The following is a 24,611-nucleotide window of genomic DNA, read 5'->3' as shown; positions in this document are numbered from 1 at the left end:
ATTCAGGTGTTGTCATCGATTTTTTACCTCGAAGGTTTACCTGAAGTACTGGTGTCAGACAACAGCCCTCAGCTAACGTCAAATGAATTTGAAACTTTGTTTGAACGCTATGGCATACAGCACCTAACTAGTGCACCGTTCCATCCACAGTCAAACGGTGAAGCGGAACGATTTGTCTGAACATTCGAGCAGCAGATGACCAGACTTCGCTCCGCACACACCAGGGATCGAGCATTGCAACTGTTTCTCGCCTCATATCGTTCGCACCCACGAGATGGACCATCGCCAGCGGAATTGCTTCACGACCGCCACCATGGGACACTGCTCCACCTGCTCCACCCTCCTCAACATCCGGCGCCGAAGGAAGGTCGCAAGTATCGCTTTGCGCCGCACGATACCGTCTTTTACAGGGTTTTTAGCGGTAGCAGACGGTGGGCGCGGGGCGAGATCGTCTATCGAATTGGCGCTTGCACGGATCTTCTTTCAGGTCTCGACGGCTTGCAGCGCCACTATCAAAATCAACTTCGCCTCTGTCGTGTACACGACGGTCTTTCAGTCTCTCTTCGCCCAGTTTCACGCGTCTAGAAGACAGCGCGGCCAGAGCAGCCGCGAGAAGGTGTCATCACGACACCGCGGGACGACCCCACGGAGATGAAGCCTTCCCCTCCCCCTCCTCCGCCACCTCTCGGGCTACCGATGGATCTGGACCCGGCCACACCGCAGCTGTCGCCGCCTTCTTCGTCTGGTTCGTGACAGCAGGAGGTGGTGCGTAGCTTTCTGGTCGTTTTTTGGTGGACGTTTCCGCCAGAGCGAGTGGGCACGAGCCAATAAACTATGTATCATGTAAACTATGTACGTAAATATTTAGGTGTATACATATATATGCTCATTTCATGGTAGTGTGTGGTCTTATTAAGTATGTCCACATTTATACACTAGAGAAACAAACATAACAAATACTTAAAAAGAAAGATTTCTTCTTGTTTCCTAAAATTTTCCACAGTGGTTTAAATCTGATACGTATTTATCTTTTATGTTTTAATGTCCTTCTGGGAGCATCCATATGCTTTCATTTAATGTATCTTGTTTGAAGGTATACCTAGGTAGTCAGAGAATTATTCATTGATGAGTTACCAATTTTTCAATCAAATGATTTTATAACATGTCATGTGACAAAGATTCTATTCTATTCTGTTCTGTTCTGTTCCCTCTTGCATTGTATGGGGCAGCCTCCGTGGGGTCTCTGTGACTGAGGTTCATTCCCCCAGTTCCAGCCTGACTGTTGCAGTTGAAGTCATTGTGGACCCAATTGCAATCTCAGACACAATGGGCTGTCATTTTGCGGAAACTTCGAGCTCGTTCCACGATCACCTTGCCTTCCTCCACCGGAAACGTGTGGAGAAGCCTCAGGCAACACCCTTCTCTCCTCAGAATCGTGAATGCTACAACGCTGACTTCACTACGAGAGAGCTAGATCATGCTCTCACTTCATCCGGAACTCCTGTCCCAGGGCCAGACGATCCTGAGATTCAGATGCTGCAGTACCTTTCTCTTGCAGGCAAGCACTTCTACTTCGTATATAAACTGCATTTGGGCTGTGCTGGCATAAGCTGTCGCCAGCACACTGGTCGGCAAAGACGTAGCAAGAAGATCGATAGTAGGCTCTGTATCAAATCCGTCTATGAGGAGAGAGGCCAAAGAGAGACTCACAAGCAATACCCTCTGGACCAAAAGTGTACAGATCGCCGCCAGTGGCTGGAGGGCCTCAGTATCAGTCAGTCTCTCAGTTACTAGCTCAGTCACGGTCCTAGTTGGCGTCTGTCAGTTCACATCACCACTGCTGGAGTAGTGTTTCTAGTGGGTATTTTACTTCACCAGCAGTGAGGCTAAAGTGCACGATGATGGAAGAGCTTCTACCGCAACACGTGGACTCTCAAAGTTAAGTAGCTCCCTGTTTATGTGAGTAAAGAACCCTGTTAATGTATGTGTGCAGTTGTGTAATAGAAAGAGGATACTAGCCACCAAACAACATCCTCTCCCTCGACTCCTATGGAATAAGACTATGTAGTGGTGCCAAGAATACAACATAGGCAGATGACACGTTTCTCAATTGCTGGCGTGAAGTCACTGTTATACCTATATCTAAGCCCAGTAAGGAAAAACATCTTCCTTCTAGCTGCTCTCCATTTTCTCTCACCAGCTGCGCTTGCAAGGCGATTCAATGTTTATGATTCATGGCCGGCTGGTATGGTGCTTCGAGTCTCACAATCTACTACGGGCTACACAGTTTGGATTTCGTACAAGCTGGTGTGCTGTTGACCATCTCGTCACTTTGTCAACCCATGTCATGAATGGTTTCTGAGGAAATAACAGACTCTGGCCATGGAGAAAGCCTATTACACCTGCTGGAGGACTGGTATCCCCCATACTCTCTACACGTGGGGCTTCAGAGGCTGCCTGTTCCATTTCCCTTAGGAATTTTTGTAAGACCGAGTTTCCAAGCTAAGTACAGGTCCAGCCTTGTCCTACACCTTTATCCAGGAGAAAGAATTGCCTCAAAACTCCATTATGAGTGTAGTCCTCTTTGCTATGGCCATTCACCATATAATGGCCTGTCTCCCACCAGGCATCTACAGTTCAGTTTTCCTGTGGAACAGATTGACCCAACCTCCTGCACTCGTACCGACCCACTGTGCATTCGAAATTAGACTATAGGTCTTCCATTTATTCATCTGCATGCGGGTAGAGCACTTGCCCGCGGAAGGCAAAGGTCCCGAGTTTGAGTCTCGGTCTGGCACACAGTTTTTATCTGCCAGGACGTTTCATATAAGCACACATTCCGCTGCAGAGTGAAAATCTCATTATGTAATCTTTGGTTACGGACCTCTGCTGTCTCTACAGCATATTTTGTGGACCCATCTCATTTTCTACCATTCATTGCGCTCAAAAATACATTCTTTGCACCTTTTTTTTTTTTTTTTTTTTTTTTTTTTTTTTTTTTTTTTTTTTTTTTTTTTTTTTTTTTGCAATGTTACTACGCCCAAAACCCAGCATGGTAGCCATTCTGTTCTGAGCGGGGGTTGCGGTTAATGGCTTAGTGGCCAGGTAACTGTTACTGTTACTGTTGCTGTGACTGTGGGGCACCTAAGGCGAGAGTCCCCACTGAATGCAGGCATTACTATGGCAAAAGACTCCCACATGAAGTGACTCAAACCTCCTTCAAGTAGTGGTCGCATGGCCCCAGTAGTCTCTTCTGAAGCTAAGACATAATATGATGCAGAGAGGTATCATCCTAAAATGTTCGCTTCCCTCGTTACCGCATGGGAGGAACATAGGGCTCAGAGACAAGGCAAGAAATACTCCTCCCCTTAGTACTTGGACAGGTGGGGATTCATTTTTGACTACAAAGTTTTTGTTATACTTTGAACATCTCTAGGACAGGTTTGGGGCAGTGGTCGCGATTTCAAAAATTAGTAGTGGCTCCATCCAGTTTAAAACTGCCTCTCCTGCCTGTGACAAGCTGGGAGTTTTTACTGTCACTATAATCCTGCATTAAACTCTGAATATGCTACAGGGTTTCCACCTAGCTCTCCTTTTATGTACTGTTTTAGGAGCTGTTTGCTAATTACAAGTGATGATGTGTATTTTGTCCATGGTGTCCAGTCAGGACTGAAAGACAACACAGTGGATACTATAGCCTTCTTAGTCAAAGAGTAACCATCAAAGGTAATCTATCGCTGTGATGTCATGCCCCATATTCCTACTCCCATGTGGTGCTCCAAATGACAGTGATTTAGACACATGTCTTCACATTGAAGTGCCAGTCTTGTCTGAAGGGATTGTGGTTGTCTGTTTTTGCACTTCCCCCCACCTCCCATCTCTGTCAACTGTGGAGAGTACCATTCCTCCTGTAACACTTTCAAGTTTAAAAAGAAAATCCAGGAATACAGACCCTCTCACGTCAAGAGACCAAAAAGAAACAAGATCTGTTACACCCTAAATGTATGACAATGACAAATGCTACTACTATGATGCCGTCCTCTCCGGTGACTGTGCCATTGTCCTCTATGTCTCCTTTGGCTGGCCTACTGTGCCACCTGACTACCCCTGTTCCCATGGTGGTGGAGGGTCCTCCTCCAACTGCTCCCTCCATACCCTCTTTGATAATGTTGACTTGCTGTTCATTAGGGATGTCAGTCCCCAAACTGCCAACCAGAGACGCATTGCCCTCCTCCTCCGCACCACTTACCAGGAAGGGGTCCCTCAGACACTGCATTCCCAGGACTCTGCTGACCTATGATGGGATGCCAGCCAGTGGCTAAAGAAGCCACAGGTTGCGGGTCATATGATATCACATTCCTCCTCTGCCTCAGAATCTTGTGCAGACAAGCCCAAATCTAAATTACCTATGGAAAACATGTCATCCGAAAGAGAGAGATTCTGATGACCCGTATGCCGCCAGATCCCATGTGTTCTGCATCTGTATCTGGGGTAGTGTTCCTGATTGCCGCTATGAACCAACAGCCAAATGCTCAAACACTTATTAGTGCATGCCCAGTGTCATGTCCTTGCCATTTTCAACCATATCTGGAGTGAGGATGTGTTCCTGTCACAGTGGGGAGAGAGTACGATTGTCGCAGTACTGAAACTGATAAACACCCCCTCGAAAAGGACAGCTTTTGTGTAATTAGCCTCACCTTAGATCTATGCAAGTTGCTGGAATATAAGGTACCAACACAACTGTCTGCTCACCAGGAGTCCTGGGGCCTTTTGGCTCTGTCTAATGGTGGTTTCCACAAAGGCCATTCTACTACTGAAACTTTTGACTGCCTGGAGTCCGCCACTTGGTCAGCTTTTTCTGGTGTTAATACCCTGCAGCTGTTGTCTGACTTGCATAGGGCCTAACACCACACAACATCACCACATCCTGGATACCCTCCATAAGTGGAGTCTCTGGTGTCAACTCCCAATTTATCTCCAGAACTTCTTGTCTTGCCATACCTTCTAGGTTAAAGTTGGTGCTTCCCACAGTACTCCCCATACACAAGAAAATGAGGTCCACAGGGCTCTGTAATGAGTGTGCCTCATTATATAGCAACTATCAGTGGTCTAGCTGCATCTGTGGGGTCCACAATTTAATCCTGCCTGTATGTTGACAACTTTGCTTCTACTGTGGCTCCTCAACTGTGGGTGCCATAGGAAAGGTACAGTCCTGGGCACTCACCCATCGCTTCCACTTTTACACTTGCAAGATATGTAATGCACTTACGTCACTATCACACTATCATATTGTCTATCCCTATCCACAACTCTACCTTGAGAACCAAACACTCAATGTGGTGGTGACTTTTCACCTTTTAGGATTGGTCTTTGATGCCCAGCTGAGTGGCTATCCCATATTTGCCAACTTGAGCAAACTTGCTGGTCACACCATAAGGCTGTGTTCACACTGTGTGCTGGACTGTGAGGACAAAAAAGGAGAAAATCCACATCCTGAAAAAACTCTTCATGATGTATAAAATTATGGCACTTCATTTGATGAACATTTAATTACCATTAAAGATTTACTTTCTTGTAAAAAAAGTGTACTTTTCATTGAATTTGTTCTTTTTTTAAATTCTATAACGTTTATTGGTCACTTTTGAAAAAAAATGCAGTTAATCAGATTATTCTACACATGGTAGTGTAGCAGCTTCACTTCTTAATAAACCATTTACTTTTTCATAATTCATAACAGTCATTATGAAATGATGCTATTTGTCAACCACACGCAGCTGATTTAAAAATTGTGTAATGAGGGAGTTTGATAATGGGTAGCTTAGTGTTAACTACATTTTAGACCATACACTATTGCAACAGAAATATAGGTGGAAGGTGAAAAAAATTTAACCGATGGTACTGACACATATCTGTCTCCATTTGCAAACAGTGCAGGATATAAAAAAATGAATTGCTAGTGATAATTTCAGCCATAGTCAGCCCGTATGTTTTTTTAATGATCCATGCCTACAAAGATCCAAATATGTATAAATTTATCCCTTGACAACATCTCATTATAGTGGACAGTCGCATGCTATGATTTTACAATGGGCCACACCTTACATTATGAATGGCATACAATTATGTGTTGTCTACATCTACAGTTAGTAGAATATACATTTTGTATGTCCACAGGTCATGGTCTTGTGGTAGTGTTCTGACTTCCTGAGCACGGAGTCCCGGGTTTGATTCCTGGTGGGGTCAGGGATTTTCACCTGCCTCGAGATGACTGGGTGTTGTGTCATCTTCATCTTCATCATCATCATCATCATCATCATCATCATCATTCATCCCCATTACAGTCAGAGGAAGGCAATGGCAAACTACCTCCACTAGGACCTTGCCTAGTATGGCAGTGTGCGTCTCCCGCATCATTCCCTTACACTCTGCCAAGGAGTATGGGACTCCACCATCATCATCACATTTTGTATTTGGAAGTGGAAGTGGAAGAGAAGAACAAATTTGTTTTGGTTGACAGCCAACACTGTGTTACTAGGAGGGGGCCGAATGGCACGCATTTTAGCTCACGCAGGCTGGCGTGAGGTCTGGAACAGGACAAGGAAATTATAATTTAAAATTTAGAAAAAAGGACGTAGCTGGTGGAATACTTAACTTTAGTCCATTAATGGTGAACGTCGGTCTTGATGGTACATGAATCAGTATCAATAGTAACTGATACATGCAGCTTTACTGTATGATTAAATGATGATGGCGTCCTCTTGGGTAAAATATTCCGGAGGTCAAATAGTCCCCCATTCGGATCTCCGGGTGGGGACTACTCAAGAGGACGTCATTATCAGGAGAAAGAAAACTGGCATTCTACGGATCGGAGCGTGGAATGTCAGATCCCTTAATCGGGCAGGTAGGTTAGAAAATTTAAAAAGGGAAATGGATAGGTTAAAGTTAGACATAGTGGGAATTAGTGAAGTTCGGTGGCAGGAGGAACAAGACTTTTGGTCAGGTGATTACAGGGTTATAAATACAAAATCAAACAGGAGTAATGCAGGAGTAGGTTTAATAATGAATAAAAAAATAGGAGTGTGGGTTAGCTACTACAAACAGCATAGTGAACGCATTATTGTGGCCAAGATAGACACAAAGCCCATGCCTACTACAGTAGTACAAGTTTATATGCCAACTAGCTCTGCAGATGAAGAAGAAATTGATGAAATGTATGACGAGATAAAAGAAATTATTCAGGTAGTGAAGGGAGACGAAAATTTAATAGTCATGGGTGACTGGAATTCGTCAGTAGGAAAAGGGATAGAAGGAAACATAGTAGGTGAATATGGATTGGGGGGAAGAAATGAAAGAGGAAGCCGCCTTGTAGAATTTTGCACAGAGCATAACTTAATCATAGCTAACACTTGGTTCAAGAATCATGAAAGAAGGTTGTATACCTGGAAGAAACCTGGAGATACTAAAAGGTATCAGATAGATTACATAATGGTAAGACAGAGATTTAGGAACCAGGTTTTAAATTGTAAGACATTTCCAGGGGCAGATGTGGATTCTGACCACAATCTATTGGTTATGAACTGCAGATTTAAACTGAAGAAACTGCAAAAAGGTGGGAATTTAAGGAGATGGGACCTGGATAAACTGAAAGAACCAGAGGTTGTACAGAGTTTCAGGGAGAGCATAAGGGAACAATTGACAGGAATGGGGGAAAGAAATACAGTAGAAGAAGAATGGGTAGCTCTAAGAGATGAAGTAGTGAAGGCAGCAGAGGATCAAGTAGGTAAAAAGACGAGGGCTAATAGAAATCCTTGGGTAACAGAAGAAATATTGAATTAACTGATAAAAGGAGTAAATATAAAAATGCAGTAAATGAAGCGGGAAAAAGGAATACAAACGTCTCAAAAATGAGATCGACAGGAAGTGCAAAATGGCTAAGTAGGGATGGCTAGAGGACAAATGTAAGGATGTAGAGGCTTGTCTCACTAGGGGTAAGATAGATACTGCCTACAGGAAAATTAAAGAGACTTTTGGAGAGAAGAGAACCACTTGTATGAATATCAAGAGCTCAGATGGCAACCCAGTTCTAAGCAAAGAAGGGAAGGCAGAAAGGTGGAAGGAGTATATAGAGGGTTTATACAAGGGCGATGTACTTGAAGACAATATTATGGAAATGGAAGAGGATGTAGATAAAGATGAAATGGGTGATAAGATACTGCGTGAAGAGTTTGACAGAGCACTGAAAGACCTGAGTCGAAACAAGGCCCCGGGAGTAGACAACATTCCATCAGAACTACTGATGGCCTTGGGAGAGTCAGTCATGACAAAACTCTACCATCTGGTGAGCAAGATGTATGAGACAGGCGAAATACCCACAGATGTCAAGAAGAATATAATAATTCCAATCCCAAAGAAAGCAAGTGTTGACAGATGTGAAAATTACCGAACTATCAGTTTAATAAATCACAGCTGCAAAATACTAATGCGAATTCTTTACAGATGAATGGAAAAACTGGTAGAAGCGGACCTCGGGGAAGATCAGTTTGGATTCCGTAGAAATGATGGGACACGTGAGGCAATACTAACCTTACGACTTATCTTAGAAGAAAGATTAAGAAAAGGCAAACCTACGTTTCTAGCATTTTGTAGACTTAGATAAAGCTTTTGACAACGTTAACTGGAATACTCTCTTTCAAATTCTGAAGGCGGCAGGGGTAAAATACAGGGAGCGAAAGGCTATTTACAATTTGTACAGAAACCAGATGGCAGTTATAAGAGTCGAGGGGCATGAAAGGGGAGCAGTGGTTGGGAAAGGAGTGAGACAGGGTTTTAGCCTCTCCCCGATGTTATTCAATCTGTATATCGAGCAAGCAGTAAAGGAAACAAAGGAAAAATTCGGAGTAGGTATTAAAATTCATGGAGAAGAAGTAAAAACTTTGAGGTTCGCCGATGACATTGTAATTCTGTCAGAGACAGCAAAGGATTTGGAAGACCAGTTGAACGGAATGGACAGTGTCTTGAAAGGAGGATATAAGATGAACATCAACAAAAGCAAAACGAGGACAATGGAATGTAGTCAAATTAAATCGGGTGATGCTGAGGGGATTAGATTAGGAAATGAGACACTTAAAGTAGTAAAGGAGTTTTGCTATTTAGGGAGTAAAATAACTTATGATGGTCGAAGTAGAGAGGATATAAAATGTAGACTGGCAATGGCAAGGAAATCGTTTATGAAAGAGAAATTTGTTAACATCGAGTATAGATTTAAGTGTCAGGCAGTCGTTTCTGAAAGTATTTGTATGGAGTGTAGCCATGTGTGGAAGTGAAACATGGACGATAACCATTTTGGACAAGAAGAGAATAGAAGCTTTCGAAATGTGGTGCTACAGAAGAATGCTGAAGATAAGGTGGGTAGATCACGTAACTAATGAGGAGATATTGAATAGGATTGGGGAGAAGAGAAGTTTGTGGCACAACTTGACTAGAAGAAGGGATCGGTTGGTAGGACATGTTTTGAGGCATCAAGGGATCACAAATTTAGCATTGGAGGGCAGCGTGGAGGGTAAAAATCGTAGAGGGAGACCAAGAGATCAATACACTAAGCAGATTCAGAAGGATGTAGGTTGCAGTAGGTACTGGGAGATGAAGAAGCTTGCACAGGATAGAGTAGCATGGAGAGCTGCATCAAACCAGTCTCAGGATTGAAGACCTCAACAACAACAACAACAACAATGGCACCTTGCTAGGTCCTAGCAAATGACATAGCTTGAGGCTATGCTAAACTATCGTCTCGGCAAATGAGAGCATATTTTGTCAGTGAACCATCGCTAGCAAAGTCGGTTGTACAACAGGGGCGAGTGCTAGGAAGTCTCTCCAGACCTGCCGTGTGGTGGTGCTTGGTCTGCAATCACTGATAGTGGCGACACGCAGGTCCGACGTATACTAACGGACAGCGATCGATTTAAAGGCTACCACCTAGAAAGTGTGGTGTCTGGCGGTGACACCACAAAATTAATTTCAGATGAGACTGTGCTGTGGATAGACTGCAGTAAAAAGTTGCAACATTCTGTTTCATTCCTTTCTAGATGGAGATGAGAAGCAGCAGATGCCGAAAAACTTAATTACATTTATAGATGTTTCTATGTCTAGGTTTGGCTAATACACAAGATGTTCACATTCCCAGAACTACAAAAGTGTGGAACTATGTTTTTGACACTTTCATAGTGTTAACAATAATATGCATTAGATCAACCCCGTCTCCAAGTAAATGCCCTACCAAATAACTATTGATATTGCCTTAGAGATGGCACTGGTTTCATCACATTAATTTCCAAAAATAAATTCTAAGGCGAACTGCGTTTCAATGGCCTTTTTTCTGGCTCATTTGATGACATAATTAGTAAGTCCTATTTCCTTCTAAGCTGTTTCCATTCTGGTTTTTCTAATTTAACTGGAAGAAAAATGTGTGGATTCGGCCTAGCCCCAAACCCTGCAGGACAGGTAAATTAATTACTATTGACTGATGTGTTGTATTCTCATGCAGTTCAGTTCAAACCAGGTTAAAGGATGAGATCTGCATGTCACTATTTCTGCTTCCACGCACTTTTATTTTTATTTATTTTTTTTATTTTTTGCCCTGCTTTGCGGACTTTTTCCCAGCAGCAAGGGTTCCTCACCCTTTCGCAGATGAATGTCAAAGGTAACACAGGTGCAACCAGAATGTTTCGCTACCATCCAATTAGAACCATCTTACAAATTGATAATTTCATTGTTCTATGGTTTTGTTTTCACATTGTGACACATTCCATCTTGAAGCACCTAAGAAATAGGGGGTTATAGAGTCACCCCATGAATATCAACTGATATTTAGCAGTTTTTTTATCTTTTCTCTTAGTGATGCTGTACTTTACAATGTATTGTCATCTGGTGTGTGTGTGTGTGTGTGTGTGTGTGTGTGTGTGTGTGTGTGTGTGTGTGTGTGTGTGTGTATCTTGAACTATATTACATGAAAACACAATCCGTTCAAGATAGAGAAATTTGTCCGATGAATGATAGCTATAAATTAAAATATTATCTACTTTGTGTGCTAATACTTGTAATTGTCATTTAAATAAAATATAATATGAAGCATGTTTCTTGCCCAAAGACATCAATTTGCAAAAATGAAACAGCATCAGAGACCAATTAACATTATGTGTGATACTTCTGATAAAAACAGATTTGAGACATGTGATACATTTACTGCAAAACCTGAAATGTAGCTTCACCAGCTTGCACTGGTCACCAGCTCATGCCAGCTATATTAAACATTCTGCAGATTGACGGTATATCATGAGCCAACTCTCACCATGCTTACATGGCCTGGCTGCCAGTGTGAACACTGAAATGCAAAATGATGAGTATGAAATCCAAGCACATCTAGGCCCAGTGTTCAATGTGAATATGTACTCATACTCTTCACTGTGTCATTAACTCCAGCTGGGGTGCAGACCACTCTAGACTTCTGCAGCTATACAAAGCTCTCTTCTGCAGCTCTACAAAACTCTGATCCTGTCACTTCTTTATTATGGGAGCCTGGCATACGGCTCAGCAGCCCCTTCAGCACTGCAGATGCTGGATGTGATACACCAGTGCGGGGCGCGACTTGAGACACGTGCCTTCCAAATCAGCCATGTGAACAGTGTACTCACTGGAATTGGTATCCCTGCTTTCCTGCTAATAATTGCTGCTCAACTATGCAATACACATTTGTTGCTTCCTGAGCATCCAAACTAACGTGTCCTTTTTCCTGGTGGTGATATCCACGTCTTACAAAAGAGGCCAAGGCGTGGAGTCATGATCACAGTTCACATGCAGTCTCTGTTCTGAACTCCATCTTTCCGTACTGTCACCTTTTGTCATTCGGTAATCCCATGTGCCCCAATGATGTGCACCCCACCATCATATCTCCTTAATACTATAGTTTTAGTGTAGACCCTACAGTTTTCCGCTGCCTGTTCCTGGACATTCTTCACGCAGTTCCACACTCAGGTTTTGTATACATTAATGGCTTAATGGCAAACTGACAAACCAGTTTTGTCTGCACACATGCACAATACAGTAAACTACATTCCCTGACAGTCGGATGCAGTACATTCACTGCAGGATTGGTGGCCATTGCTTGACCTCTCGACCACTGTCGTTCTCACAGTTGCAAGCCATTCTTAATTGGGAGTGGCTCCTTAGTTGTGACTATACAGAATGTCAAGCATACTTAAGGGTCTCACGGTGGACCACATCTTACTGGGTGGTTGGTTGGTTTTGGGGAAGGAGACCAGACAGCGTGGTCATCGGTCTCATCGGATTAGGGAAGGATGGGGAAGGAAGTCAGCCATGCCCTTTCAGAGGAACCATCCCAGCATTTGCCTGGAGTGATTTAGGGAAATCGCGGAAAACCCAAATCAGGATGGCCAGACGCGGGATTGAACCATCGTCCTCCCGAATGCGATGCATCCTACTGGGTTGCCCCAATTTGGCACCTTAAAATGAAGCCTTACATTTGCTGACACACTACCTCTGGTACTAGCAGACAACATCAAAGTGGCAGATTTGGTTTTGCTTTGTATACGTGAAAGTGGTTTTTACTCCTCTCTGTGTCTTAGTGCACAATAGCTTTGTCGGCCACTTGTGAATTTGGAGGAGTGTCCTGCAGCCTGCTCCAACCTGAGGGTCCCACAGCTATCCCTTCTCACTGGAATTGGTATCCCTGCTTTACTGCTAATAACTGCTGCTCAACTATGCAATACGCATTTGTTGCTTCCTGAGCATCCAAACTAATGTGTCCTTTTTCCTGGTGGTGATATCCACCTCCTTCCCTTCCCACCCCTGAAATTCTTCTTATTCTTGGACGTCTGTAGATAATTGACAAAATCCAAGGAAAGAGAACAATGATGATGAATCTATCTTGTCTGTGTAGCTAGTTTTTTGTGGCAGCGGATGATGTGGAAGCAACCGAGATGCAGAGGGTGTCTCCAGTCACATACTGTGTCCAAGGGGTCTCCAGCTGCTTTCTGGGCAGAGCTAATCTCCTACCGTCCTCTCTCTCACTTCTACTTGCTTCTATGTTTTTGCTTTCTTTGTTCTTGGCTACAGTCAAGTCCATTGGAATTTGTCTTTTGTGTCCTTCCGGTCTGGGCTATTGCCAGTTTGATACACAAAAGGATGAGGGACCGATGACCAATGATCCCTTTAACCCCATCAATCGAAATCAACCAAAATCAGAATCAACCAAAATCAACCAAAATCGGCATCAGAATCAACCAAAATCAACCAAAATCAGAATCAATCAAATTCAACCAAAATCAGAATCAATCAAAATCAGCCAAAATCAGAATCAATCAAAATCAGCCAAAGTCAGAATCAATCAAAATCAACCAAAATCAAAATAAATCTATCCATCCATCCTCCTTCCTTTGAAAAAAGCTGTACATACATTCAGTCAGACCTACATACAGTTTCAAACTTTAGTTGGTTCTAAATAACTGCATTATCTATGTAAAGTCTAAAGTTAGTATTAATACTGTCTGCAAGATCATCAATATACAACATGAATAGGGAAGGCCCAACACACTTCTCTGGGGTGCACCCAAAGTTACTTCTATATCTGCTTGTGACACTACATCTGAGATAACATGCTGCATCCTCCCTATTAGGAAATTCTCAGTACATATCTGTGTGACAACTGCTAAAATTGTGATTAGGATGAATGCACATTCAAATGACTCACTAGGTGCACAAGGAACTTGCAGGCACAGTGTTAAGAATCACAGTTGTGAAACATTCTCTACAGCATGTACTGAGTGATACTGTCACCTACATCTCCTCTTCACTCTTCTCCACATCCATGAGCTTCCTACTATGTGAACACCCAGCCCCCTCATATTTCCATATCTATTTGATGTTGGCCAAATTCTTTTTATTTCTTTATTACAATTATTGATTTCTGTTTGCAAATTCAATCTTGCCTTTTCTGTGACAACTCTTGGTCCTACTCTATATATTCGAGAGATACTACTCTGTATTGGAATTCCTACAGGAAATGTTTTGCACAGTTTATACCAATGACACTTCATTAGTCAGGCATATGAGACTTCTCAGTTTCTTATTAATTAATTAAGTAATTAATTAATTAGACTCTTCAAATGAATTTTTGAGTTGCTGAAATATAAAGTATCTAAAATTGCTACTTTTTGTCTCTTCTGGAGCAACTGATGAGAGATGACAATCTGAATTCCTGTAGGTCTACCTGTTGTGACTACAGCATAATAACTGTCAGTGTGTGCTGCTGCCCCCTACCCCATAAGCAAACTGACTGTCCTAGTAACAATTCAGGTTTGTAAAATTAAAATAATCAGTACTGGTATATTGTGTAGCATGCTATGTTCTTACTGATGTCCAGTGTACTTCTAAGACAAGCAAATTAATTTCTGATGTCACTGAACAAATATAAGTGCACCACATATTACAAACAAAAAATAAATGTTACCAATGGGCCATACTTTGGGCGTCTTGCTACACTTTCTAACTGATAAGACACATTTTCTTTCTACATATGTGGAAATGTTGTCTGTTCTTTCAGACATGTCCAAAAGAACAGACACCATATCTATATAAGGATATAGTTCTGGCAATACAGGCCATGACCTCCTTCTGTGTGGATGCACACACATTACTCGAACTCTTACGGGACTTGGTAAGAATTACTTCCATGAGTAATGGGTGTGTTGGGTACAGACACTACGAATGTAGTGTGTGGACACATAAGATGAGAATTTGGGTCTTGTGGGAGGCATGTGCAAGATAGTCGCAGCAATTGCACTATCCTCTGTGCCCTCTGTGGCTCAGATGGATAGAGCGTCTGCCATGTAAGCAGGAGATATGAGGTTCGAGTCCCGGTCGGGGGACTCATTTTCACCTGTCCCCGTTGATATATATCAATGCCTGTCAGCAGCTGAAGGTATTAATATAGAATTCAAATTACATTTTCTTTCGTCTAGCATCTGTGCACCATTCTTTTGTTCTTATGGTTCCGCTCCTCCAAACAAATATGCTCTTTTGATGTATATTAAAACTAGTATTTTAATTTAAAAAAATAAACGTGTAACCCATCAGCATATTATGGGTACTCTATTTTTATTTTTTAGAATTTGTTACACATGTGAAATAATTTATAGGTTTTAGTTTTAGAGCAACTGAAATCAGAATTAAATAAAACACTAGTGAACAGCAGCACTTCACAGAATTTCTTTGTCATATAGCAATCACGGAAACCTTCCTAGATGAGGATCTGGTGAGACAGGTAGGGCTGAACCATAGTACCAGGAACATGGGTTTTGTTTTCTTGCCTGCAGCACTGGAAATGTAATGAGTCTCTCTCTTTTACATCTTTTTGTTCTTTGTAAGCAGTTTTATGATACATATTCATGACCAAAATGGCCCTTCCAGTTCAAGTGACTTCAGAATGAATTTTTCACTCTGAACTGAGTTGTGTCAATATGAAGGTTGCTGGCAGATTAAAACTGCATGTTACAGAGAAATTTTGCATTTTGTGGACAAAATGAGCTATGGAAGCACAACTCACAAACTTTCTTCAGTTTTATTCCTGCCTGTACACACAAACAGTCATAGTGTTAAATAAAAAAGTCTTTAAAAAGTTTTCTATCTGTTTCTGTTCATATTTTAACTATTAGCTGTATCTGTCCTTACACACAAAGTGCTTTTCGTAGGAGGAGAAGGGGAGAAGCTAAAAAATTATGCAACAAGAATGGCTGCTGTCCAAAAGTAGATGAGTAGCAATACAGCAGAGGAAGTGACCTAGCAAGGTTCACATGCTTTGACTGTAAACACCCTCTTCCTTCATTTTACCACTCCTTCGAAATCACTTACTTCCATGTCTGGTCACATAAGGTCCATGGATTATTTGCTTGATACATCATAATGATGTGGAGGGAGTGATGTAACAGGCACATCACAGATTAATTTTTAAATATGGTTAAATGCTCAAGATTTATTATTTTATTTTTTTAAATATACATATGAAAATTAGTAATTCCTCAAATTTAAATATGAGGATGATGAGAGGATGAACAACAGAAAGAGCATTATTATTATTATTATTATTATTATTATATTTCTTTCCTTTCTCATATGTTATGTCTGGTTAAAATGGAAAGTGAAGTGGACCTGGATCAAGCGTGAATTCCTTTTAACTGTACAGTATATGTTACATTGCATTTAGGAACTTTCGCATAATTGAACATGTATCAATAATTACAGATTTCTGTAGTTGTATATATACATTCGGATGTAGCTGTATTGTGCTGATGTACTGGTGGATATTGTGTGGTATGACTCCTTATTTGACAATATAATTGGTATAGTGTCAACTTTACCTGATGCCACATGTCCTTGACTTCCTCAGCCAGTTGGACGTATTTTTCAATTTTTTCTCTTGTTTTCTTCTGTATATTTATTGTATTGGGTATGGATATTTCGATTAGTTGTGTTAATTTCTTCTTTTTATTGGTGAGTATGATGTCAGGTTTGTTATGTGGTGTTGTTTTATCAGTTATAATGGTTCTGTTCCAGTATAATTTGTATTCATCATTCTCCAGTACATTTTGTTGTGTATACTTGTCTGCGGGAATGTGTTGTTTATAAATTTATGTTGTAAGGCAAGCTGTTGGTGTATTATTTTTGCTACATTGTCATGTCTTCTGGGGTATTTTGTATTTGCTAGTATTGCACACCTACTTGTGATGTGATCTACTGTTTCTACTTCTTGTTTGCAAAGTCTGCATTTATCTGTTGTGGTATTGGGATCTTTAATAATATGCTTGCTGTAATATCTGGTGTTTATTGTTTGATCCTGTATTGCACCCATGAATCCTTCTGTCTCACTGTATATATTGCCTTTTCTTAGCCGTGTGTTGGATGCGTCTTGATCGATGTGTGGCTGTGTTAGATGATACGGGTGCTTGACGTGTAGTGTTTTCTTTTTCCAATTTACTTTCTTTGTATCTGTTGAAGTTATGCGATCTAAAGGGTTGTAGAAGTGGTTATAAAATTGCAGTGGTGTAGCCAATGTATTTATATGAGTGATTGCTTTGTGTATTTTGCTAGTTTCTGCTCGTTCTATAAAGAATTTTCCTAAATTGTCCACCTGTCCATAATATAGGTTTTTTATGTTGATAAATCGCCTTCCTCCTTCCTTTCTGCTTAGTGTGAATCTTTTGTTGCTGAATGTATGTGATATATTCTATATTTGTGGTGTTGTGATTGTTTAATTGTATTGAATGCTTCAAGTTCTGTGTTACTCCATTTCACTTCTCCATATGAATAGGTCAATATTGGTATAGCATAAGTATTTACAGTTTTTGTCTTCTTTCTTGCTGTCAATTCTGTTTTCAGTATTTTTATTAGTGTTTGTCTATATTTTTCTTTTAGTTCTTCTTTAGTATTTGTATTATCTAATCCAATTTTCTGTCTGTATCCTAGATATTTATAGGCATCTCTTTTTTCCATCGCTTCTATGCAGTCATTGTGGTTATACAATGTGTAATCTTCTTGTTTAATGTGTTTTCCCTTAACTATGCTATTTTTCTTACATTTGTCTGTTCCAAAAGCCATATTTATATCATTGCTGAATACTTCTGTTATCTTTAGTAATTGGTTGAGTTGTCGATTTGTTGCTGCCAGTAGTTTTAGATCATCCATGTATAGCAAATGTGTGATTTTGTGATGGTATGTTACAGTAATATTGTATCCATAATTTGTATTATTTAGGATGTTGGATAGTGGGTTCAGAGCAAGGCAGAACCAGGAAGGACTTAATGAGTCTCCTTGGTATATTCCACACTTAATCTGTATTGGCTGTGATGTGATATTATTTGAATTTGTTTGGATATTAAGTGTGGTTTTCCAATTTTTCATTACTATGTTTAGGAACTGTATCAATTTATGATCTACCTTGTATATTTCCAATATTTGTAGTAACCATGAGTGGGGTACACAATCAAAAGTTTTGTGGTAATCAATGTACGCATAGTGTAGCAACCTTTGTTTCGTTTTAGCTTGATGTATCACCTCTGCATCTATTATCAGTTGCTCTTTACATCCTCGTGCTCCTTTGCAGCAGCCTTTTTGTTCTTCATTTATAATTTTGTTCTGTGTTGTATGTGTCATTAATTTCTGTGTAATGACTGAAGTTAATATTTTGTATATTGTTGGTAGGCATGTTATGGGGCGATATTTAGCTGGGTTTGCTGTGTCTGCTTGATATTTAGGTTTCAGATAAGTTATTCCATGTGTAAGTGTATCAGGGAATGTGTATGGGTCTGCAATGTAACTGTTAAATAATTTAGTTAGATGTGAATGAGTTGGGTTGAACTTCATTAGCCAGAAATTTTCTGTTTTATCTTTTCCAGGGGCTTTCCTATTGTGAGTAGAATTGGGGTGTTGCAAAATTATCACTTCAGGCATTTGTGGTATCATCTTGTATGTATCTGTTTCTGGTTGTATCCACCATGCATGCCAGTTATGTTGTAGCGGGTTTGACCATATGTTGCTCCAGAAGTGTTCCATGTCTGTTATGTTTGGTGGATTGTCTATTTTAATGTGTTATCCATTGTCTGGTAAAATTTCTTTTGGTTTGTGTTGAATGTTTGGTTTTGTTTCCTTCTATTTTCACTTTTTTTTGTATCTTCTAAGTCATTTGGCCAATGCTTGTAATTTCTGCTTCTTTTCGTCTAATTGCTTTATCACTTCTTGTTGTGAGATTTTACCTAACCTTTTTCATTTTTTATCTGATATTTCACTTCTTATAAATTGTGTTAGCTGTCCAATGTCTTTTCTCAGCTTTTTTATTCTGATCTGTAGCCCGTGTTGCCATGCTAGTTTCATGGGTTTCTTCTGAGTGTTGGTTGGTTCTGATCTCTGCCTAGTATGTATATTTAGTGTAGTGAGTGCTCCTATATAATCCAGTAGTTGCAACTCTTTCATAGTTGTATTTTCATTTATCTTGTTGTGTACGATTTTGTTGATAGTTGTTATTGTTGTTTCGACTTGTGGGTTATTTGGTGGTCTATGCAAGAATGGTCTGATGTCTGTATTTGTGTCTTTGTACTCTATATAAGTTGGCTGAAATTTTTCTTCTATATCTAACATGTGTGTCACTTCGTGTTTTTTTTTAGCTTGTTCTGGTGGCTGTCTTAAGATTTCATTTTCCTCTGATTGTTTAATTGATGTGTGTTGTTCTTTGTTTGTTTGCTCCGAGATGTTTGAGTCCATTACTGTATTTTGTTCTTCTTCTGATTGGACACTATGTTGTTCCAGTATTTGTTGTACATGTTGTTTGATGTTTTCTATTTCTGACTGGGGTATCCTGTTATTTTTGATTACAACACGGATCTGATCAGCTATTCGTCGTTCTGTTAAAAATTTTAATTCTGGGTATCTGGTAATAAATGTTGTGTATGCTGGTGTATCCAGTTGTGTTGGTTCCTAAGTCTGTTGCTTGGTAATAACAGAACATGAGGTGTCGGTTAACTTCATCTGACCATCTCATCCCCTGTCTTTGTTTTCCTTCTAGAGTGGTTGCAGGAAGCATATCCTGCAAAACACCTCTATTTGGATTTTAATCATTTTCCGTGTGGCTAGCAGTGTCACTACCATTGTGGAGAGGGATAGGGTTTAAGCGTAGTCCCCGGCCATGAAAGCGCTTGTCCGAGGCTTCATTAGTTCTGTCCTGAACCAACTAATCACACTAAAAGGGGGGTTAGCCCTATTGGTGGTTTGTTCTTTTCGTCGCCTTTTACGACTGGCAGAACATACCAGAGGCCTATTCCTTTTCCGGGCCTCCAAAGTGTTTAGTATTATTATTATTATCATTATTGTTATTCTTTACTTTCTCAGACGTTAAGTCTGGTTAAAAATGGAAAGTGACACGGACCTTGATCAAGCGTCACTTCCTTTTAACTGTATGGTATGTGTTATATTGCATTTAGGAACTTTTGGGTAGTTGAACATGTATCAATAATTACAGATTTCTGTAGTTGTATATATAAGTTTGGATGTAGCTGTATTGCATTGATGTACTGGTGGATATTGTATGGTATGACTCCTGTAGTTGATAGTATAATTGGTATAATGTCAACTTTATCCTGATGCCACATATCCTTGACTTCCTCAGCCAGTTGGATGTATTTTTCCATTTTTTCCCCTGTTTTCTTCTGTATATTTGTTGTATTGGGTACGGATATTTCGATTAGTTGTGTTAATTTCTTCTTTTTATTGGCGAGTATGATGTCAGGTTTGTTATGTGGTGTTGTTTTATCTGTTATAATGGTTCTGTTCCAGTATAATTTGTATTCATCATTCTCCAGTACACTTTGTGGTGCATACTTGTATGTGGGAACGTGTTGTTTTATAAGTTTATGTTGTAAGGCAAGCTGTTGATGTATTATTTTTGCTACATTGTCATGTCTTCTGGGGAAATCTGTATTTGCTAGTATTGTACATCCGCTTGTGATCTGATCTAACGTTTCTATTTGTTGTTTGCAAAGTCTGCATTTATCTGTTGTGGTATTGGGATCTTTAATAAATACTTGCAGTAATATCTAGTGTTTATTGTTTGATCCTGTATTGCAATCATGAATCCTTCCATCTCACTGTATGTATTGCCTTTTCTTAGCCATGTGTTGGATGCGTCTTGATCGATGTGGTTGCTTGCCATGAAGTGTTTTCGTTTTCCAATTTACTTTCTTCGTATCTGTTGATGTTATGTGATCTAAAGGGTTGTAGAAGTGGTTATAAAGTTGCAGTGGTGTAGCCAATGTATTTATATGAGTGATTGCTTTGTGTATTTTGCTAGTTTCTGCTCGTTCTATAAAGAATTTTCCTAAATTGTCTACCTGTCCATAATATAGGTTTTTTATGTTGATAAATTGCCTTCCTCCTTCCTTTCTGCTTAGTGTGAATCTTTTGTTGCTGAATGTATGTGATATATTCTGTATTTGTGGTGTTGTGATTGTTTAATTGTATTGAATGCTTCTAGTTCTGTGTTACTCCATTTCACTTCTCCATATGAATAGGTCAATATTGGTATAGCATAAGTATTTATAGTTTTTGTCTTCTTTCTTGCTGTCAATTCTGTTTTCAGTATTTTTATTAGTGGTTGGTTGGTTTGGGGGATTAAAGGGACCAGACTGCTATGGTCATCGGTCCCTTTTTCCAAAGACAAAGAACACCCACAGAGAATAAAAACGAGGAACAAAAGATATCACAGACGATACAGGACAAGAGAAACTGAGACAAAGACAAGACAAAACGAACTAAAAGCACACAGAGTGTGACGGTGGTTGGCCGACCAGAGAAACAAAAAAGGAAAAGCCAACCACTGGAAACACATTAAAAAAATCAGTTTAAAACCGGAGGCCAAAGGCCAGAATCAACACAAAACAATAAGATAAAAACAGAAACACTCAGAGTAAAGAATAAAAACCCCCTGCCCGAATAAAACGTAAAACTAAGTCAGCCATAGCCGGGTCATCTGTTAAAAGGGCAGGGAGCGAGTCAGGCAGTGCGAACGACTGCCTGAGCGCAGCTAAAAACGGACACTCCAATAAAACATGAACCACGGATAAAACGGAGCCGCAGCGACATAGAGGCGCATCCTCACGGCGCAATAAGTGGCCGTGGGTAAGCCGAGTGTGCCCAATGCCCAGCCGGCAGAGGACAACAGACTCCTTGCGAGAAACCCGCAAGGAGGAGCGCCACACACCGGTAGCCCCCTTGATGGCCCGAAGTTTGTTGCGTGAAGGCAGGGCGCGCCATTCAGTGTCCCAAAGGTCCAGAATTTTGCGGCGTAGGAACGCCCGCAAATCTGTCTCCAGGAGGCCAACGTCCAGAGATGGTGCACTAGTCGCCTCTTTCGCCAGCCGGTCAACATTCTCGTTGCCGGGGATCCCAACATGGCCTGGGGTCCACACGAAGACCGCAGAGCGGCCGCAACGCGCAAGAGTATGCAGGGACTCATGGATAGCCATCACCAGACGGGAACGAGGAAAACACTGGTCGAGTGCTCGTAAACTTGGTTGGTTGGTTGGTTGGTTTGGGGGATTAAAGGGACCAGACTGCCATGGTCATCGGTCCCTTTTTCCAAAGACAAAGAACACCCACAGAGAATAAAAACAAGGAACAGAAGAGATCACAGACGACACAGAACAAGAGATACTGAGACAAAGACAAGACAAAACAAACTAAAACCACACAGAGTGTGACGGTGGTTGGCCGACCATAGACATAAAAAAGGAAAGGCCAACCACTGAGAAACACATTAAAAAATCAGTGGAAAAAAATAGGCCAAAGGCCAGAATCAACACAAATCATTAAAAGAAAACAGAAACACTCAGAGTAAATGATAAAATCCCCCTGCCCGAATAAAACGTAAAACTGAGTCAGCCATAGTGGAGTCGTCTGTTAAAAGGGCAGGGAGCGTAGCAGGCAGCGCAAATGTCTGCCTGACCACAGCTAAAAGGGGGCAGGCCAGCAAAATGTGGGCCACTGTCAAAGCTGCCCCACAGCGACATAGAGGAGGGTCCTCCCGGCGCAGTAGATAACTGTGTGTCAGCCGGGAGTGGCCAATGCGGAGCCGGCAAAGAACTACTGAGTCCCTGCGAGTGGCTCGCAGGGATGACCGCCACACAGCCGTCGTCTCCTTGACAGCACGGAGTTTATTGCGCATTGTCAGTTCCCGCCATTCAGCGTCCCATAGCGCCAAGATTTTGCGGCGGAAGACTGCCCGCAAATCAGTCTCTGGGAGGCCAACGTCCAGAGATGGCTTGCTGGTGGCCTCTTTCGCCAGGCGGTCAACATGTTCGTTACCCGGGATACCGACATGACCGGGGGTCCACACAAAGACCACAGAGCGGCCGCAACAGGCGAGAGTATGCAGAGACTCGTGGATAGCCATCACCAGACGAGAACGAGGGAAACACTGGTCGAGAGCTCGTAAACCGCTCAGGGAATCGCTACAGATAACGAAGGACTCACCTGAGCAGGAGCGGATATACTCTAGGGCACGAAGGATGGCGACAAGTTCAGCAGTGTAAACGCTGCAGCCATCCGGCAAGGAACGTTGTTCGGAATGGTCCCCTAGAGTGAGCGCATATCCGACACGACCAGCAACCATCGAACCGTCAGTGTAAACAACACCAGAGCCCTGATACGTGGCCAGGATGGAATAAAAGCGGCGGCGGAAGGCCTCGGGAGGGACTGAGTCCTTAGGGCCCTGTGCCAAGTCGAGCCGAAGGCTAGGGCGACGAACACACCATGGGGGTGTATGCAAAGTAGCCCGGAAAGGAGGTGGAACAGTGAAACCCTGGAGCCCAGAGAGAAGCTCTTTGACGCGGACCGCTATTGTACAACCAGACCGGGGCCGACGTTCTGGCATACGGACGACCGACCGCGGGAACAGGAGGCGATAGTTTGGATGCCCGGGCGAGCTTAGTACATGGGCAGCATAAGCGGCCAGCAAACGTTGGCGTCGGAACCGCAGTGGAGGTACACCTGCCTCCACTAGGACGCTGTCCACAGGGCTGGTGCGGAAAGCACCAGTGGCAAGGCGTATCCCGCTGTGGAGAATCGGGTCCAGCACCCGTAACGCAGATGGGGATGCTGAGCCATAAGCCAGGCTCCCATAATCCAGACGGGACTGGATTAACGCCTGGTAGAGCCGCAACAGTGTAGAGCGGTCGGCGCCCCAGCGGGTGTTGCTCAAGCATCTCAGAGCGTTTAGATGCCGCCAACACGTCTGTTTGAGCTGCCGGATATGAGGCAGCCAAGTCAACCGGGCATCGAAAACCACCCCCAAAAACCTGTGGGTCTCCACCACAGCAAGGAGTTCGTCGGCAAGATAAAGCCGCTTCTCAGGATGGACTGTTCGGCGACGGCAGAAATGCATAACGCAGGTCTTGGCTGCCGAAAACTGAAACCCATGCGCTATAGCCCAAGACTGCGCCTTACGGATAGCGCCCTGTAGCTGACGTTCAACAGCTGCAATGCCAGTAGAGCTGTAATAAAGGCAGAAGTCGTCAGCATACAGGGAAGCGGAGACAGAATGTCCCACGGCCGCAGCAAGCCCGTTAATGGCTATTAAAAACAGACAGACACTTAAAACAGAGCCCTGTGGCACACCGTTCTCCTGGACGTGGGAGGAACTATACGAGGCCGCGACTTGCACGCGGAAGGTACGACACGACAGAAAATTGCGGATAAAAATCGGCAGAGGACCCCGAAGACCCCATCCATGAAGCGTAGAAAGAATGTGATGACGCCATGTCGTATCGTATGGCTTCCGCATGTCGAAAAAGACAGCGACCAGGTGCTGACGGCGGGAAAAGGCAGTACGGATGGCCGACTCCAGGCTCACCAGATTGTCGGTGGCGGAGCGGCCTTTACGGAACCCACCCTGAGATGGAGCCAGAAGGCCCCGAGACTCCAGTACCCAATGCAAGCGCCGGCTCACCATCCGTTCAAGCAACTTGCAAAGAACGTTGGTGAGGCTAATGGGACGGTAG

The sequence above is a fragment of the Schistocerca americana genome, chromosome 3 (genome assembly GCF_021461395.2).
Source record: "Schistocerca americana isolate TAMUIC-IGC-003095 chromosome 3, iqSchAmer2.1, whole genome shotgun sequence".
Classification (NCBI taxonomy): domain Eukaryota; kingdom Metazoa; phylum Arthropoda; class Insecta; order Orthoptera; family Acrididae; genus Schistocerca; species Schistocerca americana.
Note: the sequence above shows the minus strand (reverse complement) of the source record.